General features: G+C 40.7%; 1 long non-coding RNA gene across 1 annotated transcript in view; it reads left to right on the forward strand.

Annotated features, from left to right (window-relative positions):
• Positions 1 to 1252: 1252 nt before the first annotated feature.
• Positions 1253 to 25376, forward strand: part of LOC127572869 (uncharacterized) — a 37916-nt gene continuing 13792 nt past the window's right edge. The window contains exons 1-2 of the long non-coding RNA XR_007956708.1: positions 1253 to 1332; positions 19665 to 19949. This is a non-coding gene — a long non-coding RNA (uncharacterized LOC127572869). The remainder of the gene's footprint in view (positions 1333 to 19664; positions 19950 to 25376) is intronic.

The raw sequence follows: 25376 nt of genomic DNA on the forward strand, positions 1-25376 counted from the left end.
GCATAATAATAAACCACAAACAGCAAATGAATAAATGAGTAAACAATCCAATTGCACTGATGTTGGAGGGATAGATGTGTGCTTGTCCCATCAATGAGACTCCTTCTGTTCTTTAAATAGTCCCAGTAAATCCTTTATATAGAATGAGGGTTCCATCCAAAAGATAGTTTGACCAACAATGCCACCCTCCCTCGATGTTGCTCTGAAGTTCTCTTAGGTTATGTGGTTGTCCACTTGTGTAGCACCCATCAATAAATGTCTGGCATAGAGCAAAGAATGTCCACTGAGTAAAGGTTCTGATAATTGACTGAGATCACTTTTTATGCCCTAATATGGTTTTGTACTTCTTCAGAACACCAGAGTAACTTTCCAAAGTCCAATGGATATATGTTAGAAAAAGAAAATTTTGCAAGGCACAACAGAAAGAGCTGGGAAATAGAGTCACAGAGAGATACAAGGGAACAGGCTCTTCAACCCACTAAATCCGTGCTGACCACCAACCACTCATTTACATTAATCCTACGATAATCCCATTTATTAATCTTCCCACATTCTCATCGACTTCTCCCTGATTCTACCCCTCACCAGCACATGAGGAGCAATTTACAGTGGCCAATCAACCTACCAACCTGCATGTTTTAGGATGTAGTTCAACTAGAAAGCTTCTTCCAGAAAGTTGGCACAAACATACTGGATTGAATGGCCTTGTTCTGTGCTATCTGATTCTATGCTTTTTGGTTTTTAATTAAAAAACAAACAACCTGGGTGCTAAACTTGTTGCTCCAGCAATGGATCAGACACCCCACACTTGACATGTTTATTATGAGAAAGTTCCCAGTTTCTGTCACTAATTCAGGGCTCCAAGATCTGCTTCAACTAATCTGGTAGATTTAGTTTAATGATAATGACAACTGCTCCAGTTTATATGATAATGAGTGCATTGTTAGGGAGGGGTTAACTTTAAACTCCATGGGAAAGTCAGAAAAGCACTGACAAATAAATTATGCCTTTTCTGTGGTTTGAACCAGTTGAAACAGGAATTCCCATTGCTCAGGAAATCCTTTAGAGGGTTAGGGCTGAATTTCTCTCTTGAAATCCATCTGCTTTTCTGGCAGTCCTGGTGTGTTGTTCTACACAAGTGGAATGTAAATACCTGTTGCCTTAATCCTTTCCCCTAAATCCAGCATTAAGATTTTTCTCCAATTACCCCAAACTCCCACCATTGCCTTATCTTGGCCTGCATGACTATCCTCATGAATCTAATGAAGAAGGAACTGCGTCCAAGACACTGGCTGATTTCTCACTGTTGCCTTCTCTGAGCTGTTGTTGGAGGTAAGACAAAGATATTAGTCAGCGAGTTAGGCACTTCCAAGTTGGGAGGAAGAATCAGAATCAGAATCAGATTTATTATCATTGACATTTTGACGTGAAATGTGTTGTTTTGTGGCAGCAGTACAGTGTAAAGACATAAAATTACTAGAAATTACAAAAATCAACAAATAGCGCAAAAATAAAGGATTAACGAGGAAAAGTTCATGGGTTCACGCACAATTCAGAAATCTGCTGGTGGAGGGGAAGAAGTTGTTTCTGAATCAGAATTGAGTGTGGGTCTCCAGGCTCCTATACCCACTCCCCGATGGTAGTAACAAGAAAAGGGCATGTTCCGGATGGTGGTGGTCCTGCCTTCTTGAGGCAACACCTCATGAAGATGTCCTCGAAGGTGGGGAGAGTTGTGTCCGTGATGGAACTAGCTGAGTCTACAACCCTCTGAAGCCTCTTGTGATCCTGTGCATTGGAGGCACCATACCAGGCTGTGATGCAACCAGTAAAAATGCTCTCCACTGTTCATCTATAGAAACTTGTAAGACTCTTTGGCGACATAACAAATCCCCTCAAACTCCGAACTCCTAATGCCTTCTTCATGATTGCATCAACGTGTTGGGCCCAGGATAGATCCTCCGAGTTGTTGGACCCTCTGAAAGACAGGGTAATTTTCTCTTTCCCCAAGCTCTGCAAGTGGTCAGTGAACAGTTGCTGGGATTATTCAGAACAGCTTCAACATTTACATTGATTTTGTTCTCCTTCAGTCTTATTCTTCCCACATAGTCAGAGGCAATTACAAAATCATAAAGGTCTGAATGTGAAGGGCCTATTTCCTTTAGCTGAGGTGAGCATAACAAGGAGATTAGATGAAGGATTAGAGGGGAGTTAATGAAAAATGTTTTCAACTGGAGGGCAGAGGGTGAAGTGGTTTATAACTCACTGTCTGAGAGGGTGGTGGAGACAGAAATTCATTGCAGTGTAAAAATCCTTGGATGAGTACTTTATGTGTGGTAATCTTCAAGACGTTTTTAAAGGAGGCATGGTCACAATAGGTTGAATTGTCTCCTTTCATTCCATAAATATCTATGTTTCTATTGTCTTGTTGCTCCTCCAAAGTGATGGATTCTGTCAGAGGAACATGGAATCCAACTCACTTCTAGTAGTGGTACCAATCTTCAGGAAAATCTTCAATCCCTTGACATGCTACAGTGAGGGTGTTAGTCTGAAGCATTTACTGAGGCCAGACCCAGACAATGGTAGAGTGTCTATTTGTATAATTGTTGGAAACATCTGGTCTACCACTGAGTGGGTGTGATGAGCATTATGTAGGTTTTACAATTGTTTACCCAATTTAAAACGTTCAACAGTTTTCAAAAAGAGATTAACTGAGCCACTTTCAACATATCCTCCCACTCCTCATCCACTGACTGTCTGTTTGTTATGTCTTCCCTATTTTAGGCTAAGATTTGAAGTGACAACTGTGTATATACTAATAAGCATCCGATGCAATGCTGCATGCAATACTTATTGTCAGTAGATTTGATCAAATGGTCAACCTTTAAGTTATAGATTTGAGTGCAGAGTGAAGTACAACTTTTATCAGAACTGCTGAATTTGGCTGGATCAACATCAAATTAAAGTCTATTGAAGTGTTGAACATAGGACAAAGAACGTGGAACATAGAACATAGAACAGCACAGCAACAGGCACTTCAGCCCATGATGTCTCTGCCAAACATGATACCAAATTAAACTAAATCTCTTCTGCCTGTACATGATCCAAATTCCTCTATTCCCTAAATATTCATGTGTCTGCCTAAAAGCCTTTTAAACACCACTGTCATATCTAATTCAACCACTACACCTGGCAGCCTGTTCCAGGCACCTACCACTTTCTGTGTAAAAAAAACTTGCCCTGCACATCTCCCTTAAACTTTCCCATCTAATCTTCCAGGCATGCCCTCTAGTATTTGACATTTCTACCTTGGGAAAAAGATTTTACCTGTCTACCCTATCTATGCCTCTCATAATTTTATAAAGTTCTATCAGGTCTCCCCTCAGCCTCCAAAGCTCCAGAGGAAACAATCCAAATTTGTCCAACCTCTCCTTATAGGTCATACTCTCTAATCCAGGCAGCATCCTGGTAAACCTCATTTGTAACCTTTCCAAGGCTACCACATCCTTCCTGCATTGGGATGACCAGAATTGCACACAATACTCCAAGTGCAGCCTAACCAAAGTTTTATATAGCTGCAACATGACTTCCTTACTCTTATACTCAATGCCACAACCAATGAAGGGAAGCATGTTGGTCTTTATGTCCAAGGGACTGGAACACAAGAGGGTACAAGTTATTCTAGAGAAGCTATGCTACAAAAGCACTGGTTAGACTTCCACCTTCAGTACTCTAAGCAGATCTGGGATTATACCTTAAGAAGGAAATGTTAGTTTTAGAAGAGTGCAGTGTGGATCAATCGAAATAATAGATGGATCTCAGGGGTTAAATTATAAAGAGAGATAACACAACCTTCAGACCATAATCCCTGAAGGTTAAGAGATGACTTGATTGAAATTGTCTGGAAATCAGTGGTGATCGATCGGACGGTGAGAGAGGGAAGCTATTTCTATTGGTTGAAGATTCTAGGACTAAGGCCTGAAAGTTAGAGCCTGAAAATTAGAGCCAAGTTTTTCAGGAGTGAACTGCAAGTAGAATTATAAATTTGGAGCTCTCATCCATAAACACCAATTGATAAAGCAATTGTTAATTTTAAATCTGGTATACATAGCTTTTCAATAACTAAAAGCATGAAGGGTCAGAATCAGAATCAGAGTCAGGTTTGTTATCACTGACATTTATCGTGAAATTTGTTGTTTTATGGCAACAGTACAGTGCAAGACACAAAAATTACTATAAGTTATCAAAAACAATTGTGGAATAACGATGTAGAGTTCATGGGTTCATGGACTGTTGAGAAATATGATAGCGAGGGGAAGAAGCTGTTACTGAAACATTAACTGTGGGTCTTCAGGCTCCCGTACTTCCTCCCTGATGGTAGTAATGAGAAGTGGGCATGTCCCGGATGGTGAGGGTCCTTAGTGATGGATGCCGCATTCTTGAGGCACCACCTCTCGAAGATGTCCTCGATGGTGGGGAGGTTGTGCCCAGGATGAAGCTGGCTGAGTCTACAACCCTCTGCAGCATCTTACGATCCTACATATTGGACCCTCCATACCAGGCGGTGACTCAACCAGTCAGAATGATCTCCACTGTACATCTAGAGAAATTTGCAAGAGTCTTTGGTGACATACCAAATCTCCTCAAACTCCTGATGAAGTAGAGCCGCTGGCGTGCCTTGTCCGTGATTGCATCAATGTGTTGGGCCCAGGATAGATTCTCTGAGATGTTGAGAACTCACCCTTTCCAACACTGACCCCCCTCTGAGGACTGGTGTGTGTTCTCCAGACTTCCCCTTCCTGAAGTCCACAATCAATTCCTTAGTCTTGCTGAAATTGAGTGCGAGGTTGTTGTTGCAACACCACACAACCAGCCAATCTATCCCACTCCTGTACGCCGCCTTGTCGCCATCTGAGATTCTGCCAACAACAGTGAGATTGCATCTGCTGTAGGTTGTTGTGGTGGGTCCAGGTCCTTGCTTAGGCAGGAGTTAAATCTAGCCATGACCAACCTCTGAAAGCATTTCATCACAGTAGATGTGAGTGCTACCAGGTGATAGTCATTGAGGCAGCTCAGTCTGCTCTTCTTGGGCACCGGTATGAATGATGCCCTTTTGAAGCAGGTCTTGGGTAAAAGATGAATATGTGCTGGTAATGAATGGTAGAACAGTGTTGAAAGACTGAATGGCCCTCCTTCCCTTATAAGATAAGATAAGATTTCTTTATTAGTCACATGTACATCAAAACGCACAGCAAAATGCATCTTTTGCGTAAAGCGTTCTGGGGGCAGCCCACAAGTGTCACCACACTTCTGGCACCAATATAGCATGCCCACAACTTCCTAACTCATACGTCTTTGGAATGTGGGAGGAAACTGGAGCACCCAGAGGAAACCTACACAGTCACGGGGACAACGTACAAACTCCTTACAGACAGCGGCCGGAATTGAACCCTGGTGCTGTAATAATGTTACAATACCCGCTACAGGACACAAGTGCTTATGTCCCTGTGACAATCAGCACTTGGTGTGATTTGTTAATAACACCCCAGCAGGGAGCACTAAAGTCTGGTGTGAATCGACACTGTTTCTTTTGTTCATTCTGTTAGCAACCATCAGAAACAGTAATTAGAGGGTCTCCAATCCTGCACTGGAATGGGCAGAAGACACTAGCGATCTCATTAGTGACCCTCAAATCTCAAGGGGGGAGTTCTGTGATCTCTACTGGGCAGTTAGGCTGAGCAAGTATTGAGAGACAAAGTCTTTGCAAAATGATATGGGAAACATTATGGTACTTCCCATTCCTTGTTAAACATTCCCATCTATTTCAGAGAGGATCTCCTATATGATCACCACATTAACTGAGTGTGAGTGAATTACAGGGTCAGCCTTAGGGACCTCTACTCTTTCCTTTCCTTCAGCCCCTGAAATCTGGTGGAGAAAGAAATCAAATTTCAGCAGCGTATCATTTATCTAGTGCCCTTACCAGAGCATATCTCTAGTCAATGAATCTTTCAACACTCCACTGTTGGTCTGTAACTTGAGCCAGACATGAAGGATATAACAAAGATAAAAATATCCAGAAAATGCATTAGGAAGCTATCTATGTGAAAATGATAGACAAGCAACAGGTTGACAGGACATTCATTGACTATAGTCCAAATTTGTTATTTAATTTTGGAAATCCAGAAGTGGTTTTCCACAATAGTGATAGATCATTGATCCATTTAGATATGTAAACTAGCTTCAAACCTGAGTGACATTCAGTAGCCATTGCAATCATCTTAACTACCTTTAGATTTTTCATACATTATTTTAAAGGTACACTTGAAAAGAAAAGAAATACATTTGCAGCCTTGCCATTTAGTAAATAATGTTATTTCTTTGAAATGATTTACATGTCCTTCCCACTGGACAGAAGATTAAAGCATGCATTCTCATGTGTGGGTCACCACACATATTTTCAGAATGAATATCAATGAATCTAACAGAGAGATGTTATGTAATTTTTTCTATAATTGTGGAGTGGAATGTTCCACTCTCTAATTACTTTTTCAATGCAACAATCATCCCTTAAACATGTTCTGACATGGGAAGAGTGCTAAATGTTTGGGCTGTGCTATCAGTTCATACCATGGAACTGCATTTATTTGAGGCATTTTAAAGAACCACACCATATACCTTGCTTGTCTTGCATTTCCTTTGCCCAAATTGGGTCATACCACTTCCTGCTTTCACATTCCTTTTTTGGTGGACTGGACGACTGGATAACTTGGGTCACATATTTTAATTGCCAGCATCTAGCATTGCTACCTTCCAATTAGCCATGCATTTTGCAACTAGGTAGATCACCTGCACCCTCCAATCCATGATATGGCAAGATGTGGCTTTGATGCAATTCCTATCCACCACCAAGCCTTACGTAGTTGTAGTCAAACAAAGAAAGGTAGGGAACTTCCCTGGCAACAGAATGGTAAATACATGTAACATGGGCTCACTTGCTCCTGGGATTTTGCATGACAATTTGATCACTTGTGTAGGACAAGTAAGGAGGTGAGGCACCTTACTAAAAATAATAATTTAATGCTTAATAACTTGTGCTCAGGGAATGCACATCCAGAAGATGGTTTCTACATCCTGAATTGGTGTTTGTGTAATCAAGACCAAATTCATAGTTTCAGGACTTCCTAATGCAGAACTACCTGTGCATAAATTTGCATCATTCCCTGTCCCAAACAAATACATCAGATATTACTGATTACAAGTGGACATACTTAAGAAGCACCATCCTCAGAGCTTCCACTTCATAAGGAGGATTTTTGATTTGCTTCAAATATAACATTTGTTCTTCTGTTCTTTTAGGTAACTGATAGGAGGAGGTGATCGAGTCCAATATGTAGGCTCAACTGTTAGCTACAGGCTAACTGTTATAGTCTCAATACTATACTGCGCGCTTGTAGAGCTAAGTACCATCATTGTCCATTATGAGTGTGTTGCACTTGGTGAAGTTTGAATGAAAATACAGTTAGGGTTGCAACAGGAGCTGTCCTCTCACTCTGAAATTTGGGCTCAAACCTCACAGGGCCTTTAAACAAAAACATGGGGTCCAAGAGCAACATAGGACAAAAGCAGACCCATCCACACTCTTCACATTTACCAGCACTTGGTCCATAGCCCTCTCTGCCTTGGTGTTTCAAGTGCTTATCTACATATTTCATTAAATGTCTCCACCACCCTCTTGGACAGTGCATTCGAAACTCCAAATACCTTCTGGGTGAAAAATGAACTTCCTTATATCCCTCTTAAGAAGCATTCAGACACATGAACAAGCAGTAAATTGAAGGGTTTAGACCATGTGCAGGCAGATGTGCAGTTTAAATTGGCATCATGGATGGAACAGAATTGTGGGCCGACGGGCCTGTACTTGTGTTGATCTGTTCCACATTCTAGCCTCTTACCTTAAACCCATGTCCTCTGCGTATAGATGAATTTGCTATGGGGAACAGCTTACAACTGTTTACACTATCTATGCCCCTCATAATTTTGTACACCCCTATCAGGTCCTCAGTCAGGCTTCTCTGCTCCAAGGAGAACAAACTCAGCTTATCCAGTCTCTCCTCATCATTCATCCTAGTGAATGTCCTCTGCACTCTCTCCAGACCAGTGATGTCCTTTCTATATTGTGGTGACCAAAACTGCACTCAAACTTAACACAATATTTAGAAAAGGATATTTGCTATCCTTACTCACTTTGGCCTATATGTGGTTAACACTATGGTTAAATCTTGATAATACTTTGAAATGCCCTAGCAAGCCAATATATTGAACAAGAACACAAGAAAATAGGAACAGGGATAAGCCTCTTGGCCCCTCAAACCTGCGCCACCATTCAATATGATCATGGCTGGTCTATGCTGGCCTCAACTCCTATTCTGTGCCAATTCCCCAAACCCTCAATTTCTCGATCTTTCAAAGATTTATCTTCACCTTAACGAGCTAGTCTCCACCACCCTTGGGAGCAGAGGATTCCAGAGGTTCACTCCCCTCTGAAAGAAGAAATTTCTCCACACCTCAGTTGTAAATAACTGGCCCCTTATTTTGTAACTATGGCCCTTTGTTCCTGACTCTCCCACTACTGAAATCATCTCACCATCTATCCTATCAAGGCCCCCTACATGATTAGGTACTTCCTCTGATTATTGACTCTAGCATCTTGCCAACAATAAATGTTAAACTAACTAGCCTCAATAACACCCTGTACAACTGTACAATTGTAACAACACCTCCCTATTCTTAAACTCCAACCCTTTCACAATAAAGATCAACATGCCATCTGCCTTCTTAACTACTTGTCGGACCTGCCTGTTAACATTCTGTGATTCATGCACTAGAGCACCTTCAACTCTCTGAACTACATTGTTTGCGGTCTCTCTCCATTTAGATAATAATCCGCCTTTTGATTCCTCTTACCGAAATGCAAGAACACTTCCCCACATTAAACTCCATCTGCCAGGTTTTTTACAATTCATTCAAGGGATGTGGGCTTCACAGGCTGAACCAGAATTTAATTGCCCATCCCTAGTTGCCCTTGAGAGGGTGGTGGTGAGCTGCCTTCTTGAACTGCTGCCGTCCTTGACGTGTAGGTACTCACAAAGCTCCTAGGAAGGGAACTCCAGGTTTTCACCCAGTCACTCAATCTGTCTATATCCTGTTGTAGAATCACAATGCCCTCATCACAACATGCCTCTCCATGTATTTTCATATCATCAGCAAACTTGGAAACCTTACATTTCATTCCTTCCTCCAGTTCATCAATGCAAATGGTAAACAAGGTAAAGATATCTTATCTTATAATGGAGTATCCCCGGGATACTCCATTATAGGATAAGATATCTTTATTAGTCACATGTACATCAAAAAACAATGGATCTTTGCGTAGAATGTTCTGGGGGCAGCCTGTAAGTGTCGCCACGCTTCAGGCGCCAACATAGCATGCCCACAACTTCCTAACCCATACGTCTTTGGAATATGGAAGGAAACCGGAGCACCCAGAGGAAACCCACGCAGACATGGGGGGCATATACAAACTCCTTACAGACAGCGGCCGGAATTGAATCCGAGCCGCTGGCTATGTAATAGCGTGATGCTAACCGCTACACTACCATGCCTGACATCCCTTCAGCCTGAAAAAAGACCCATTTATTCCAACTCTTTGTCTTCTATATGACAGCCAGCTTTCAATCCATGCTAATACACTTCCTCTTAACTTATGTACCAGCCTGTGGCACCTGTCAAATGCCTTTTGGAAATCTATGCACACTACATCTACAGGTTCCCCTCTATTAATTCTGTCTATCACATCGTCAAAGAATTCATGAAGATTTGTCAAACCTTTCAAAAAACCATGTTGAAAAGGTTTGATTATATTCAGCTTTCAGAAATGATTAGCTATTTCCTCTGTAATTATTGACTGTCACATCTTGCCAATAATAGATGTTAAACTAACAGGCCTTTAGTTCCCTGCTTTCTGCCTCACTACCATTTTTAAAAAGGGAGTCATATTGGCTGTTTTCCAATCTTCTGGTACCCCCCTGGAATTTAGCGGGTTCTGAAAAATTTAAGCCAATGGGTCCACCATCTCTACAGCCACCTCCTTTAAAACCCTAGGGTGCAGGCTATCTGGTCCCAGTGATTTGTCCACCTTTAACACTGTGAGTTCCTCTGATACTTTATCCCTTGTAATTGGGATTTTTACGAGTTTTTCCCTGTTATTTGAAATTAGCCCATCTGTTATCGCATAAAAGGGCAACTATTGATGAGGAATAAATCCTGTCTTTACCACAGATATCCTCACCTTTGAATATGCATAAAAATAAATTGATTCATTGAAAAAAGAAAAAGGATTGTTTTAAATAGCACTTTAAATACATGCATTAACAATAGTGTTTTGAAAATGAGAATGAAATGGAAGGATGATCAAAAAGTGGGGGCATCTCTGTCTTAATAACATACCAGATTTATTTGCATTCCTTCTCGATTATTTTGAATGCAACTGATAACTATTAGTAAGGTAATATAGTTGTGTATAGATCCCCGGCTGCTTGAAAGATAAAATATTAAATGTTGCTCTATAAAAGGTGGTCAATAGAAGATATCAAATACTCTACAAAGCTGGCATGCACTGTTTTTGAGAAGATGGACCATCTTGCGTTAATCAACCGGCTTAATCCACTTTTTAGGTAAAGATGATGGCCTTGACTTCGTATCCTATGAAGCATCATCAGTTTAATTTGCTCAGGAGATCAGCAAAAGGAGAGGCAGAGGGAATGCTGAAAACTTTGGATCTCCATTCCTACGACCAGTGCAACAGGAGAAGCTGAAGGGGTTTCATGCTAGTTGGGTGGACATTTTGATTGCTCTGTAGAAGTCACAGAATGATGAAAGGAGAACCAGCAAGATGGATTTTCCCATCAGGGATTGTACAGCTTCTGAGCTAAAACTGAAAAGGTTGGAAGAACTCAAGAGGATGGGCAATGTCTATGGAAAGAGAAACAGTTAACCTTTCAGATGTGAGACCCCTTGTCAGAACTAGGAAACTTTCTTTCATGGTTTTGATCAAGGGATTCAGACCTAAAAAGTTAATTCTTCCACTTTCTCTAGTTCTTTTTTATTTTCTTCTATTTCTGACGAGCCAGTGATGAAGATGAAGAAATGTAGAGAGGCAATCAAGTGGGTTTGGCCTTGACTTGGCCAGGGACAGAGAAAATTATCCCAAGTGTCAGCAAAGGCTCAGTGAGTAGCTCTTGTTCTCTTGATAATGAGTCAAGTGGCCGTGAGTTCAAATCCCATTCCAGAACAAGTGCACAGAAACATTGGTTCACAGGCCAGCACTGGGGGAGGGCAGCACTGCTAGAGGTGGCAGGTTTCCAATGAGATGTTAATCTGAAACCATATCTGCTCTTACAACTGGAAGTAAAAGATTCGATGATGCTATTTGGAAGAAGATCCAGAAGTTGTCCTTAGTCTTATGTTGGAACAGTTATGGGGGTACGGAACAACTGAAAATTGTAAGTAATCTTTATGAGTGGGTTTGGCATCAAAAGTGAACGCAGTGCACAATTCTAAAGTGGTTAATCAGTGTCCCATTAGATAAAAGGCTGCTAACCTTTGTAATAAGAGGGCCTACGACCTGGTTTGGGAGGGAAGACTGCCCAATGGGGAAGTAACAATGGTAAAACTGGGAGTGGGAACGGAATGTTAACCAAATATCCCCCGACCATTCACTCTGTCAGTCCTACCCTGGTTGGACTTCCCAGAATACAACACTTTGCACTTATCTGAACTGAAAGCCATTTGCCAATCTTTGGCCTACTTACCTAGATGATCAAGATATCCTGTAATTTTTGATAACCTTCTTCACTGTCTATGATACCACCTACTTTAGTATCAGCTGCAAACTTACCTTGTACATTCCCACTCAAATAGTTTATATAAATAATGAACTACAAAGGTCCCAGCACTGACCCCTGAGGCACACCACTAGTCACAGCCCTCAATCTTCCACCATTGTTCTCTGCTTCCTATCAGCGAGCCAATTACAAGTCCAATTAGTTATCTCTCCCTCAGTAATTTTTGCTTCCTAACATTTAAGTCTACTTAAACTATATTAGAAACAGCTAAAAATAGTGAAGCGTACTTTTATCTGCAAGAAAGATAATCAGGGTGCCCAGGATGAGAAGTTTGGCTGCAAAATGAAGACGCCCAGGACAATGGATTGCACAAGTGTTGGTGCAGGCGAGTGTGGTCACCTGGTTGGTGTTAGGCCCAAGTGTGGGCAACCATTTGGACTGAGCATAGTCCAGCCCGTTAATTACTTAACTACCACTCACTCTGCTCTAGACAGGCTTGTGTTTGTGAAGAGAGCTATGAACAATGATGTAAGCTTCTGGTTCTTATCCAGACAGCTCCACATTCCAAGCACTCGACTCAAATTGCAGACTGTGTAAATAGCCTGCCAAAAGAGGAGGAATAAACTGGGCTGTAACACCAATTATAGTTTATTGCAGTTTTTAATTATAGTGTTGGGAAAATATGGTGATGCCACAACAGAAAAATATATAGCATGGCATGAAACAGAACTGAGAGATATTTGCATTTATATAACGTCTTTCACGTCATCCAAAATAGCTTTACACTCAATAAAGTACTTTTCATGTTTAGTCATTGTTATAATGCAGGAAATGTAGCAGCCAGTCTGCACATAGTAAAATCCCACAAACACCATGTTATAATGAAAGGTTCATCTGCTTTATAAAGTTTAAGAACACAGGAAATAAAAGTAAGACAAGGCTTTTTTGCTCTTGTGCCTGCTTCACCATTCAATGAGATTGTGGCTGATCTGATTGTAATATTTTACCTTGGTGCCACTTTTCTGCGCTAACCCCATGCAAATTAACCTTCTTAATAGATCGGTACATTTTTAGATATTGTTATACTGAGTGACTCAACCTCCACAGCACTCTTGGGTAGAGAATTTCACACATTCACTTCCCTTTGGATAAAGAAATTTTTTCTCATCTCTGTTCTGAGTGACCAAACTTTTATTTGCAATCTTGACCCCTAGTTCTCTGACCCTGGTCAGTGGAAGCATTTACTTCACATCCACCTAGTCAATCTCCTCTGTGTCTGCACTTCCCGCTGCCTTGGGAAATAGCCAACATAATCAAAGACCCTACACATCCTGGACATTTACTCTTCTCCTGCCCCCACCCCCATTAGGCAGAAGATACAAAAATTTGAAAGCACGGACCACCAGGCTTAAGGACATTTTCTTTCTCACTGTTATAAGACTATTAAACAGTCCCTTAGAATGCTAAAGTGGACTCTTGACCTCATAATCTACCTCATTACGGCCTTGCACCTTTTTGTCTGCCTGCATTGCACTTTCTCTGTAGCTGTAACACTTTATTCTGTATTCTGTTACCTCAATGCACTGATGTAATGAAATGATCTGTCTGGATGGCATACAAAACAAAGTATTTTGTTATACCTCGGTACATATGACAATAATAAACCAATTCACCAAGCTCACCAATTTCCTTAAGAATTTTCAGTGAGGTTATCTTTTCTTCTAAACTCAAGACAGTATAGGCCCAATCTGCTTACCTGCTACTTCAAGAATCAATCTGATGTATCTTTGCTGCACTCCCTCTTTTGCAAGTGTACCCTTCTTTAGCAAGAGATGCTAAATTTGAACCCCCATTCCTTGTTATCCATTGACTAACCATTCATGGATTCACATGGTCATGAGATTGGCCCCAGAATCTATCGTGACTCTTTTCGATGGCTTTGAACCACATCGAAATGATTTGAAACATGGGAGTGCAAACATATGGCACTTAGAAGTTGTGATCTGTGGTGAAATTATAAGCCAAGGATGTATAAACAAAGACTGCGCTCTGCTAACACAGACTACTCAGAAGCTTTGTAAACAAGTGTGTTCACTCTGAATGAAATACTTGCTATTAAAACAGCAGCTGCAACAATTAGGTTGCAGGGAAACACTTCGGATGGTATCCATGATTTTTGCTATCTGTGGGAAGTCCATACAATGATTTTTCAGATAACAAAGATTTGGTGTACAGAGTACTCGAGATGCAATCCAACCAGGGCCCCTCATAATTACAAAAGTTCTTATACACTCTTTCATTCAGATCTCTTATAATAAAGGTCAACGTACCGTTTGCTTTACTAATTGCTTGCTGGACCTGCAAGTTAAGTTCCAGTTCTGTCTGAATCCATCACCTTTCATGCTCTTGTGGTTTTAAAATAATACTCTGCCTTTTACCTTTTCCACATAGTCATGGAGTAACATAGCATGGAAACAGGGCCTTCAGCCCAACTCGTCCATGCTGATCTCGATGCCCATCTAAGCTCATCCTATTTGCCCACATTTGACTCATATCCCTTTAAACCTTTCCTCTGCATGTACCCTTCCAAATGTCTTTCAAATGTTGTTATTGTACCTGCTTCAACCACTTTCTCATGACCTCATAATTTTTCTACAAATATTCCAAGAGAAGACACCAGGAAAAAAAAAATCTCCTGTTCTTCTTCAAAATACTGTCATAGGATGTTTAATGCCCAGCTGAAAGGCTTAAGCAGCTCTTTAAAAACTACCTCAGTGACCAAGCTTTTGGCCATCTGCCCTGTGTCAAAATTTTGTTCAATGTGCTGCCAGTGTGGAGTTTGCATGTTCTCCCTGTGACGCTGTGGGTTTCCCCCAGGTGCTCTGGTTTCCTCCCACATCCCCAAAAATGTGCAGGTTGGTAGGTTAATTGGAACTGTAAATTGCTGCTAATGTGTTGGTGAGTGGTAGAATCTGGGGCAAATTGATGGGAATGTGGGGAGAATAAAATGGGTTAGGATAGGATTAATCTAAGAATGGGTGCTTGATGGTCAATGCAGACTTGGTGGGCCAATGGGTGTGTTTCCATGTTGTATCTCTCTATGACTCTATAACTATCTCTTCTCTGAAGCACTTTGTCATGTCTTACTATGTTACTATGTTAAAGCCACAACAAGTTACCGTATTTACTGCATTAAAGACTGGTTGCCAAGAGAAACAAGGGATACAGGGATAATGCAGTGTTGGGATGGGGCTGATGGGAAATCTAAGTGCCAGCAAAGACTTGATGGCCCAAATGGTCTCCTTGTACATAGCATGCAAATGTAAAAAGGAACAGACAGGAAAGTGGCACTAAGGGAGATCAGCCATGAGTTTGATTAATGACACAGCAGATTTGAAGGGCCAGGTAGCCAACTCCTGCTCCTAATTCTTACAGATACTATTGTCATTGTTGAGGATTTTTGCCCATTAAAATTAACAGCTTGAAGATCCAGGAAAACCTGGTAGTCTCCTCCCGGCTTTCATATTCTTCCCCTCCCTCCCCCACCCCCCAAACCACTGAGCATAGAAAGCCTAGCTCTGGGAAAATTAATTCATAATGCAACCCTACAAAGTAAAGCTTAGCCAGAACTGATATTATCTTCCCATATGCTGTCAGAAATAGGAAGTAATATGTGAAGTACAATCTGGAAACAACCACAGGTTTCTGTAGATATTGCATTTCCTCATACAAGGTTTTAACCCTACCTAATTCAGAAATAGTTTGATTCCCCTGCTCATCAGGGCAAAATGAGATTCATCTTTGAAGACCAGTTTTTTTGCTCTAATCTCATAATTTTTGCACAGAATGTCTATTGGTTGGTCTTAAAGCTCAGAATGGAAATACGAAGCCTATTTTTAGCTCTGTAGAACAGGGCTGGGAATAGGGCAAGGGCAGGCTGTTGAACAAAATGATGGATTGTTGCTTTGCAAAACCTTCCAGACATTTTGGTGGCCACTTCCATTTAATCTGGTGATGTTTGATGGGGGCAATGCCACCAATAAACAGGCAGGTGGAGACTCCCAAATATTTGCATACAGGGGCTATTATACGTCTGCATGTAAATAAGTCATATTTAGATGTGATGCCAAATGTGTGACGTAAGTACATGTGGTACTTGTCGTTTGTCTTGCAGCTTTTGGTGTCTCCTGTAGTGTATTCAATACAGTATTCACAATTTCCACAATATCTGTACACAGGGCACCTCCCAGTACACTACAACTGGTAATGAGGATACTTAAGAAAAACATCCAATGTCTAACAGGGGTTGAGAAAATAAAAGGCAGGCTTTGGAGAAACCTTTTGAAGCACACACTGAACACCAGTGAGATATATCACATACTTACCAATGTGTTGGTCCCACTAAAAGTTAATGACGTTTCTTTCACAAAATGGTTATATTATTTGGCGATTATAAATTGACCCTCAACAGGCCGTTGATAATGAACAATAGTCTTTGCCAACAACTCAGATTCTTTATGAAGAGTTGGTAGGAGTCAATTCAAACTAGATGTGTCACAGATCAATATTGAATTAAATGTTGATGAAGGAAACTAACATATTTTACATATCTTATGAGTACCCATAAGATTCTAGAATCTTATACAAAATTGCTATATAGAAATAAGTCATAACCAAAACTTTTCCATTCAACAGCAGGCAAGATCCTACAAGGCTTGGGACATTGCCAGTGTCGCCAGGATGTCCTCTACTGTTGAGGGAGGCAATCTTTGCATTTTAAAGAGATTTTCAAATAATTCCAACAACATTACATGGAACTTAAACAAAGCAAATGCAATTTTGTATAACCAGAAGTTGTTTATCTTGGATTAAAAGTCAATTCCAATGGCATACATCTACAAGAGTAAAGTCAAAGCCATCGTAAAAGTGAAGAGACCAGAAGATGATGGATAGCTCTGGTTGTTTCTGGAAGTGGTTCATTATTACTCCAGATTTTTGCCAGATTTCGCTGTGGTGCTTAAACCACCACACCCACTACTTAAAAATAATTAAAAAATGGTGCAGAAATGAGGTACAGCAGAAGCATACAATTTACATGAACAGCTTAAGCAGGGAATTCTTAACAGTACATTCTAAGGCAATGAGGACATTGAGCTTCATTGTGATGTGATGCTTCCAATGACAGAGTAGGCACTGTTATCAGTCACATTATTGGCAATGGCCTAGAGAAGCTGACAGCAATTGTGTCTTGCATTGTAATAACAGAATGAACACATATAGGGAAAAAATGCCAGCCATCATTTTTGGAATAAAGAAATTTCACCAATTTCTGCTGAGAAGATATTTCATTTTGGTCACAGAATAGAAATTCTGACTGGACATTCTAGGTGCAAAATAAGTGATTCCAATAATGGTACTTTCTAGAATATAGAGATCACGATTCTGTTATCCCAACACAACCACGCTATTGAGTAATGGTCTTCCAAACAAAACACAACCATGGATTCATTATCCAAGCTACCACACAATAGTTTTGGCACAGGGAGCAAGAATATTTTCTTTACACACAAGAAATGCTTCTAAAACAAATCTATGAGCACACTTGCAAAGGTTGGACCAAATGTCGATATGCAACTGTTTTACAACAAAAGATTTGAATTGTCCAGAGATGAAGGGTGTCTGAAGTGAAATAGTTTTCTTCAAAGTCTATTGAAGACAAATTGTGGATGAATCACACTTGGGGTATACAAACATTGTAAATGTGGAACCCATTGCCGGAAGCTTCATATTTTGGCCAGGTTTTGACAGAGATCGAGATTAGCTTCAGCATGTGCAATCTATCATGCATGCAGAACAAAACCACCATAGCTACTGCTACAAATGTGGAAGTAGCAAGCACAACCATTTCAGAGAGTCCACATTGACTATTCTCTGAAAAGTACTGATAAATTTCTAGTGCTTATTGCCGCTCATTCTAAAGTGATTGAAGTTTGAAATCAGGGTGCTTGCAGAAAATGAACAATGAAGAACTGGGAATGACTGAGAATGACTTTCCCAAGTCATGGTGCACCTGACAAATAGGTGTTGCATAACAATACAGGTCATGAAGATCAAAATAAAACCACAGATATTGGAAATCTGAAGTAATTACAGAAAAACACGGGAAACAGTCAACAGGCGCTTTAATTCTCTATCCTTCTCTCTGATCTATTGGTCTGTGACCACCTGGACTGTTGCAATGAGGCCCAACACAAGCTTGAGAAACAACACTCCATTTTCCATATGGACAGGTTGTAACCTTCACAGACTCGACATTGAATTCTACAATTTTAAGTAACTCACTCTTCTTTGGCTGTATCAGAACAGGCCATTTCTGATGTTGTTTAGACTGTTTTTCTCTCTCAAATAGTATAGTCAGATCTACATAACACAGACAAAGAGACATAATCTGGCTCTAACTTCCACCCTAACCCCTTTGGATTCACCCTATGAGAGAAATTCCCTCTGTCCTATCCATCTCTGTAACTTGTTTTCCATCTTTCCCAGTTCTGACAAAGTGTCTTAGACCTGAAACACTGACTGTTTTTCTTCCACAGATGCTGCCTGACCTGCTGAGTGTTTCCAGCATTTCCTGTATTTATTTCAGTTCAGTTCATATTTGTTTGAATGCTTTTTGCAGAGGAACAGTATCAAGTATACATTGGGCTGGATTGTGCTGAACTGTAGCTGTACCTAGTACTAACCCGCAGTGCAATCCCTACAGCCTTACAAAATGTTTCTGGCCCTGCATATCCAGTTGAGCTAGCAGTCTTGTCATGGTGGTCATCCTGTGAGTGACTAGCCACTAAGCTCAGGCAATGGGTCCCCAATCACCCTATGGCCATTTTGTCAGCACTTGCAACTATTTTTAAATGTCAAAATCAAAGTTGAGTTTCTTATATGCACAAGCACATGTATGCACAGGTGCAATGAAAAACTTACTTGCAGCAGCATCACAGGCACATAGCATCATATAAGCAGCATTCACAAAAAAAAGTTAAATATAAACTATACACAATTTTCACAAGAAAAAAACACAATTAGAGCATAACAAATCAAAGTCCATTTCAGTGCAAAGTGATCAGAGGGTCATAGTGTTACTAAACTGTGGTGGTGATTAGGGTTTTGCTGGTTGGTCCAAGACTGAATGGTTGAAGGGAAGTACTGTTCTTGAACCTGGTGGTGTGGGACTTCAGGCTTCTGTACCTCCTGCCCGATGGTAGCTGCGAAAAGATGGCATGGCCCGGATGGTGGACCATCCCTTATTACCAGTGACATTACAAACAGTTGAAATAGATTTAAATAATTAGAAAATAATAAATTTAAAATCATTTAAAAAAAATGTTTTATCAGAAAGATAAGACAACAAAAGTGAAGATTAACTCTCATCGTCACTTACCTTTTCAGATTGGTGAACCCAGTTCAAATAAAAGGGGTCAGCTATATAAAGCTGAAGGGCAGATACAAACTATATCCATCTCATTAGTGCAGTAGACTGAGCTTCGTCTTTGGACTTGGTGCAGAAATCAGGAATGTGTCGACTCACATTCAACAGTTCATCAGCAATTCTCTGTGGATCTACAAGGTGAAGAGGAATTCAATCCAGGCCATTAATTCCACCCCAACCCACCCACACCCCCCACCCCCACCCCCACCCCCAACCCATCACCATCCAGCCTTTAAATCTGTTTTTTTTTAATTTAAATTTTTTTTTATTTACAGCGTGGTAACAGGTCCTTCCGGCCTAACGAGTCCGCGCTGCCCATTTTAAACCCAAATTAACCTACCCGTACATCTTTGCAATGTGGGAGGAAACTGGAGCACCTGGAGGAAACCCACGCAGACACGGGAGAATGTACAAACTCCTTACAGACAGCGACAGGAATTGAACCCCGATCACTGGCGCTGTAATAACGTCACGTTAACCGCTACGCTACCGTGCCGCCCCTAGCAGTGCAACCAAAAATTCTCAAGGAAGCTTTGAAGGAACAGGTTTTCCGAAGATGTGTGAGTAAAACTATACATCCTCATTTAGCTAATCTTCTATTCCAGTGCAACTTTGTCCACAGAAGGTGGTAAGTATATGAATGAGCTGCCAGAGGAAGCAGTAGAGCTGGTACAATTAGGGCATTTGGGACATTTACATGGATAGAACAGGTTTGAAGGGATATGGGCCAAACCCAGGCAAATGGAACAAACTCAGCTGGGCAACCCGGTCGGCACAAACTACTTGGTCCAAGGCCTGTTTCCATGCTGTATAGCTCAATGAATCTATCAGAATGCAACAGTTCAATTATAGGATTCATCCCAGGAGAGCTGTTGATGCATCACAAACTTCAAATGCACTTGAGTTTATTGCAACCTGGCTTGGTGTAGAAAGAAGAGATGGCATGTGAGATAAAAATACACTCATGATGAACATCCTTACAAGCAACATTGGAAAGCGATGAACAAATACAACATGCTGAAGATTGGGGAGACTGTATGAGTCTGCACTACTAAACAATATCTTGTTCAAATTGGAAAAGATGGAATGTCCATGTTGACTCGATGAGTGACGTGAGAGACATGTTGAAGAAGTGTGTCCCAATAAATTTATTCACGAAATGGCTCTCAAATCAACCACCGGCAAGGAGACACACATTAACTGTAAGTTAGGTCACATGTTCTTCAGATCAAGAAATAAATAAAACACTGGAGACACAAAAAACAGTTAAGTTTGAAGCAACTGAGAAAAGCCAATGATTTTACCAAAGCTTGATGTAAAGGCACGAACATACACATCACATCAATACAGTAGCTGAAATATCAAAAAATATTATTAAAAAATAAAATAACCAATAATTATTGTTTAAACGCCCATTAAAAAACTTCCAAAGTTTCTTATCAAATGTAATGTTTTCTGGATATCACAGTGAGAGAAGTTCATAAGAATTTGTTCTTATCTGTGCTCTGATTTCAGAAGGTTACACAAAAAAGGCTCCTGAGTAGTCAGCTCATTGGAGGAGGGTTGAATCATTGACAGCAACTTCAAGATTACCATATTTAACTGTGTAACATGTGCACTCCAGAAGTAGCTGTCATTTTCAACAAAATAGTGATGGCAAACCCCAACGCTTTGAGTCTTTACTGTCAAAAAATCCAGGAATTTCACTCAACAGAGCTTCTGGACTAGGTCCAGGTATACTGTATCTGCATTGTCAGCTGAAAGTTGTTATAGCTGCTCATTGCTGACTGCAACTGCTTCTTTCTTCTGGCCTGCAGATGCTATTCTGATTCCTTGAGCTAAGAATATTGACAGTTTCCCTCTGCAAATAATATTGTCGGTGTTTCCAGGATGTTGATGCCTGGCGTTTATGCCTGTGTCACATAAGGCAGATAAGCAAAAGGTAACAACCACAGAAACAAAGCAGTCACAAAGATCAAAAGATTCAAGCTCTCTGATTATTATTGTACCAACCAATGCACAAAGGTGAAAGCTCACATAAATAAGCATGCAAATATGTTCATTGATATTGATTTGTATTCCATGTTTTATTCCCTAGGAAAGGGAATCAAAACTAGAGGGCATAGATTGAATATGAGTGGAGAAAGATTTAAAAGGGACCTGAAGGGCAACTTCTTCATGCAGACGGTGGTGTATATATGGAAATGAGCTGCCAGAGAAAGTAGCTGAGGGAGGTACAATAATGACATTTAAAAGACATTTGGATAAGTACATGGATATGGAGAGTTTAGAGGGGTATGGGGCCAAATGCAGGCAAATATGACAAGCGTAGGTGGGCACTGGGCCTCAGCATAGACCAGTTGGGCTGAAGACCTGCTTCTGTACTGTATTACTCTATGACTCTATGAGTTTTGATTTGTAATCAAATATGCAATTAGCCACTCCTGGTTTCCAGTCACCCATGTGCAGTTAACCATTAACGTAGTAGCAACAACTGTTGAAAAAATTGCACTGTAAATCGATGCTTCAGCATGGTAGAGTTCTTATGTAAATAAAGGCTGATAGTTTACAAAGTTTTAGAACTGAATATGATAGAAATCAGTGCACCAAAAGATTAGATATTTAGTTCAAGGCATTCAGTTGCCCGGGTTGCACAGAATGTGTTCACTCAATGCTGTGTGATTTAACTCGCACATTGGCCCCTTCTGTTGTTTTGTTATTGCTAAGCTGGACAAAGTTGTTCTGGTTTCATAAACAGAAAGAATGACTTGCATTCAAACAACACCTTGAACAGTCATTCCACAGAGCTTTGTAGCCAATGTAGCAGTCTTGCTGAATGTAGAATATAAGAGTTAGATCATTATGTTCCAACTTTACAAATCATCAGTTAGGCCACAGTGTGTGCAGTTTTGGTCGCCACACTTTAGGATGGATGCAGGGTTTGACCCAAAACATCGACAATTCCTTTCACCTCACAGATGCTGCTTGACCCGCTGAGTTCCTCCAGCAGATCGTTTGTTGCTTAGGAAAGATGTGGTTGCATTGGAGAGAGTGCAGTGGAGATTCACCAGGATGTTTCCTGGATTAGAGGACTTCAGTTATGGGGAGAGATTGAATTGGTTGCCTTTGTTTTCCCTGGTCCAAAGGAGGCTGAGGGAGGCATATACTTGATAGAGGTATATAAGATTATAAGAGGTACAGGTAGGATAAGTAATCAAAATCTTTTCCCCATGGCAGGGGTATCAAAAACAACAGGGCATAGCTTTAAGGTGAGAAGTAGGGGTTTTAAAGGGGATCTGAGGGGTACATTTTTTTACACAGAAAGCGTTGATATTTGGAATGTGCTGGCAGAGGATGTGGTGGAATCAGATACAATCATTATATTTAAGAGGCACTTAGACAGGTAAGGCATAGATGGATGCAGCCCTAATGAGGGTAAATGGAATTAGTGTAGATGGGCAAAAAGATAGGCATGGACAAATGACCTGTTTCTCTGCTGTATAACTCAATGACTTTATGACATCTGTGTACAGCAAGTTTCCAAAAGCAGCAATGTAATGATGACTGGATCATCTGTTCCTGAAACAAAAATAGAAAACACTGCAAATCTCGGTAGGTCAAGCAGCATCTGTGGATAGATAGCCAGACAGCCTTTCAGCTCTGTGACCCTTCATCTTCTGAAATGTTGACTCTTTCTCTGTCCAAAAACAACGCCTGATTTGCTGAATTTTTCAAGGATTTTCTGTTTTCGTTCAGATTTCCAACATCTGCAGTTTTTGTTTTAATTTTCATTTGTCTGTTTTTGAACCATTGATTAAGGGACAAATATTAGCCCGTGCTAGATACCCCTTTCTTTGAATTAGCACTTCGGAATCCATTGCACACTCTGAGACAGAAGGCAGGGCCTCAGTTTAACATTGGTGCTGCTTCCGTTAATACATTTCAGAAGATCATCCAAACCCTTTGTGAAGTGATGTGGGTTTCTACCTCCACCACCCTTACAGGCAGTCAGTTCCAGAACCCCAACACTCTGGATGAAATATTATTTTCTTAACTCCCCTCTACTCCTTCGACCAATTACCTTAAACATATACTCCCTGGTTACAGAGCTCTCTGCTAAAGGAGAAACAAACAATGTGCTGGACGAACTCAGCAGGTCAAGCAGATCTGTGCGAGGAAAGGAATTGTTGATGTTTCAGGTCAAAACCCTGCATCAGGAATGAGAGTGCAGGGTTTCAACACAAAACATCAACAATTCCTTTTCTCTCATAGATGCTGCTCTACCCACTGAGTTCTTCCAGCAGACTGTTTGTTGCTCCAGATTCCAGCATCTGCTGTCTCTTGTATCCCTCTGCTAAAGGAAATAGGCCCAGTCCATCCACTTTGTTGTCAGCCTTTCATAACTATACACTTGTTAAGTTAAATCTCCCCTTCAGTTTCCTTAATTCCAAAGTCAAAAAAAAAAAATTAACAATGTCTGGTAAAGGGAACTACTGTTCCTCTTACAAAGGTTTTCAAACTTAGTAGGCTTTTACTATCTCTCCAGGCTCTTTTGATCAAATTCTTAAGTTCTTGCTTGGCCATAATCAGATGAATTCCATTGAGAGGGATTATCACACCAGCACATCAAAGGAGAATGGTTTGTCTATCCCTTCATTTTGCTTTAAACAGAAAGGATATATGGAAGTCTTGGTTCAGAGAGAAGCTGCATCACATGATCTGACTGTCTGTCTGAAATCTATATGGAGTGAAGAGGAAATGAGGGGAGCATCAAATTGAACCCCACAGTTACCAGATTCAAGGCATTCAAGTTCATTGGATTCCTATTCATTGGGGGATTAGATGAAACTTCCATCTATTTGATCTTCAAAAATCTGCTAAAACAGCTTAACATGATTAATAGCTCCTGTCAGTGAAGTATATTCCTTCTCACCGAGGGCAATTTGAATTCCTTTTTCAGGTATAAAACAACATGACAGAATAAAATCCTTCCATAGAGCTGAGAGACTGCAAGCTGCTGCTTGCTACGATTCCTTCTTTAATAGAAAAGTATGTCATGTGTGTGGGAAACCTTTATTGGCTTTTTTTGCTGGATAAAAGGCATATGAAATGCTGAAGACAAAAGAGACTGCAGCTGCTGAAATCTAGAGCAAAAACAAAACACTGGAATAAGAGTCAAGCAGCATCTGTGGAGGCAAAAGGTGCAAGTCAATGTTTTGGGTCAGGTCTCAGAGCGAATAACAAAAATTGTCAGTATGTATCAACACATCAGGATTGGGATAGAGGCTGCTAGGTAATAGGTGGAACCAGACAGGAAAAGTTTAGAGAGATATGGGCCAAACGCAGGCAAATGGGACTAGCTGAAGTAGACAACTTGGTCGCCAATGACTAGTTGGGCCAAGGAGCCTTTTTCCATACTGTATAACTCTATGGGGAGGGGATAATGGGCGGATGAAATCAGGAGGTGGGGAGGGAATGGGATAGATAAACACAGGGAGAAGAAAAGGTGAGTGTATGTGGGAGGAGAGCATCGGGGATGAGGGTTACCTGAAATTGGGAAATTCAATATTCATACCATTGAGTTGTAGGTTACCCAAGCAAATATTGTGTTTGGCCTCTCTGTACCAATGGAGAAGGTTGAGGACAGATAGGTTGGTACGGGTGTGGGAAGAAGAGTTAAAATGACACGTATTCGGAGACTCAGGGTGACCATTGTGGACAGAGTGCAGGTACTTCACAAAATGGTCACCTAGTCTACGCTTGGTTTCACCAATGTAATGGAGGCTAACATAGGGAGATGAAATACAGTATTTTTCCTACCAAGAGAAATAAAATAAGTTGGGCTTGTATTCCTTGGAGTTTAGACGGATGAGGGGTGACTTATTCAAGCATATTGGATCCTAAGGGGACTTGACAGGGTAGATGTTGGATGTTTTCACTAGTGGGAGGGTTTTGAACAAAGGGACATTACTACAAGGTAAGGGGTC

The sequence above is a fragment of the Pristis pectinata genome, chromosome 7, assembly GCF_009764475.1.
Source record: "Pristis pectinata isolate sPriPec2 chromosome 7, sPriPec2.1.pri, whole genome shotgun sequence".
NCBI lineage: Eukaryota > Metazoa > Chordata > Chondrichthyes > Rhinopristiformes > Pristidae > Pristis > Pristis pectinata.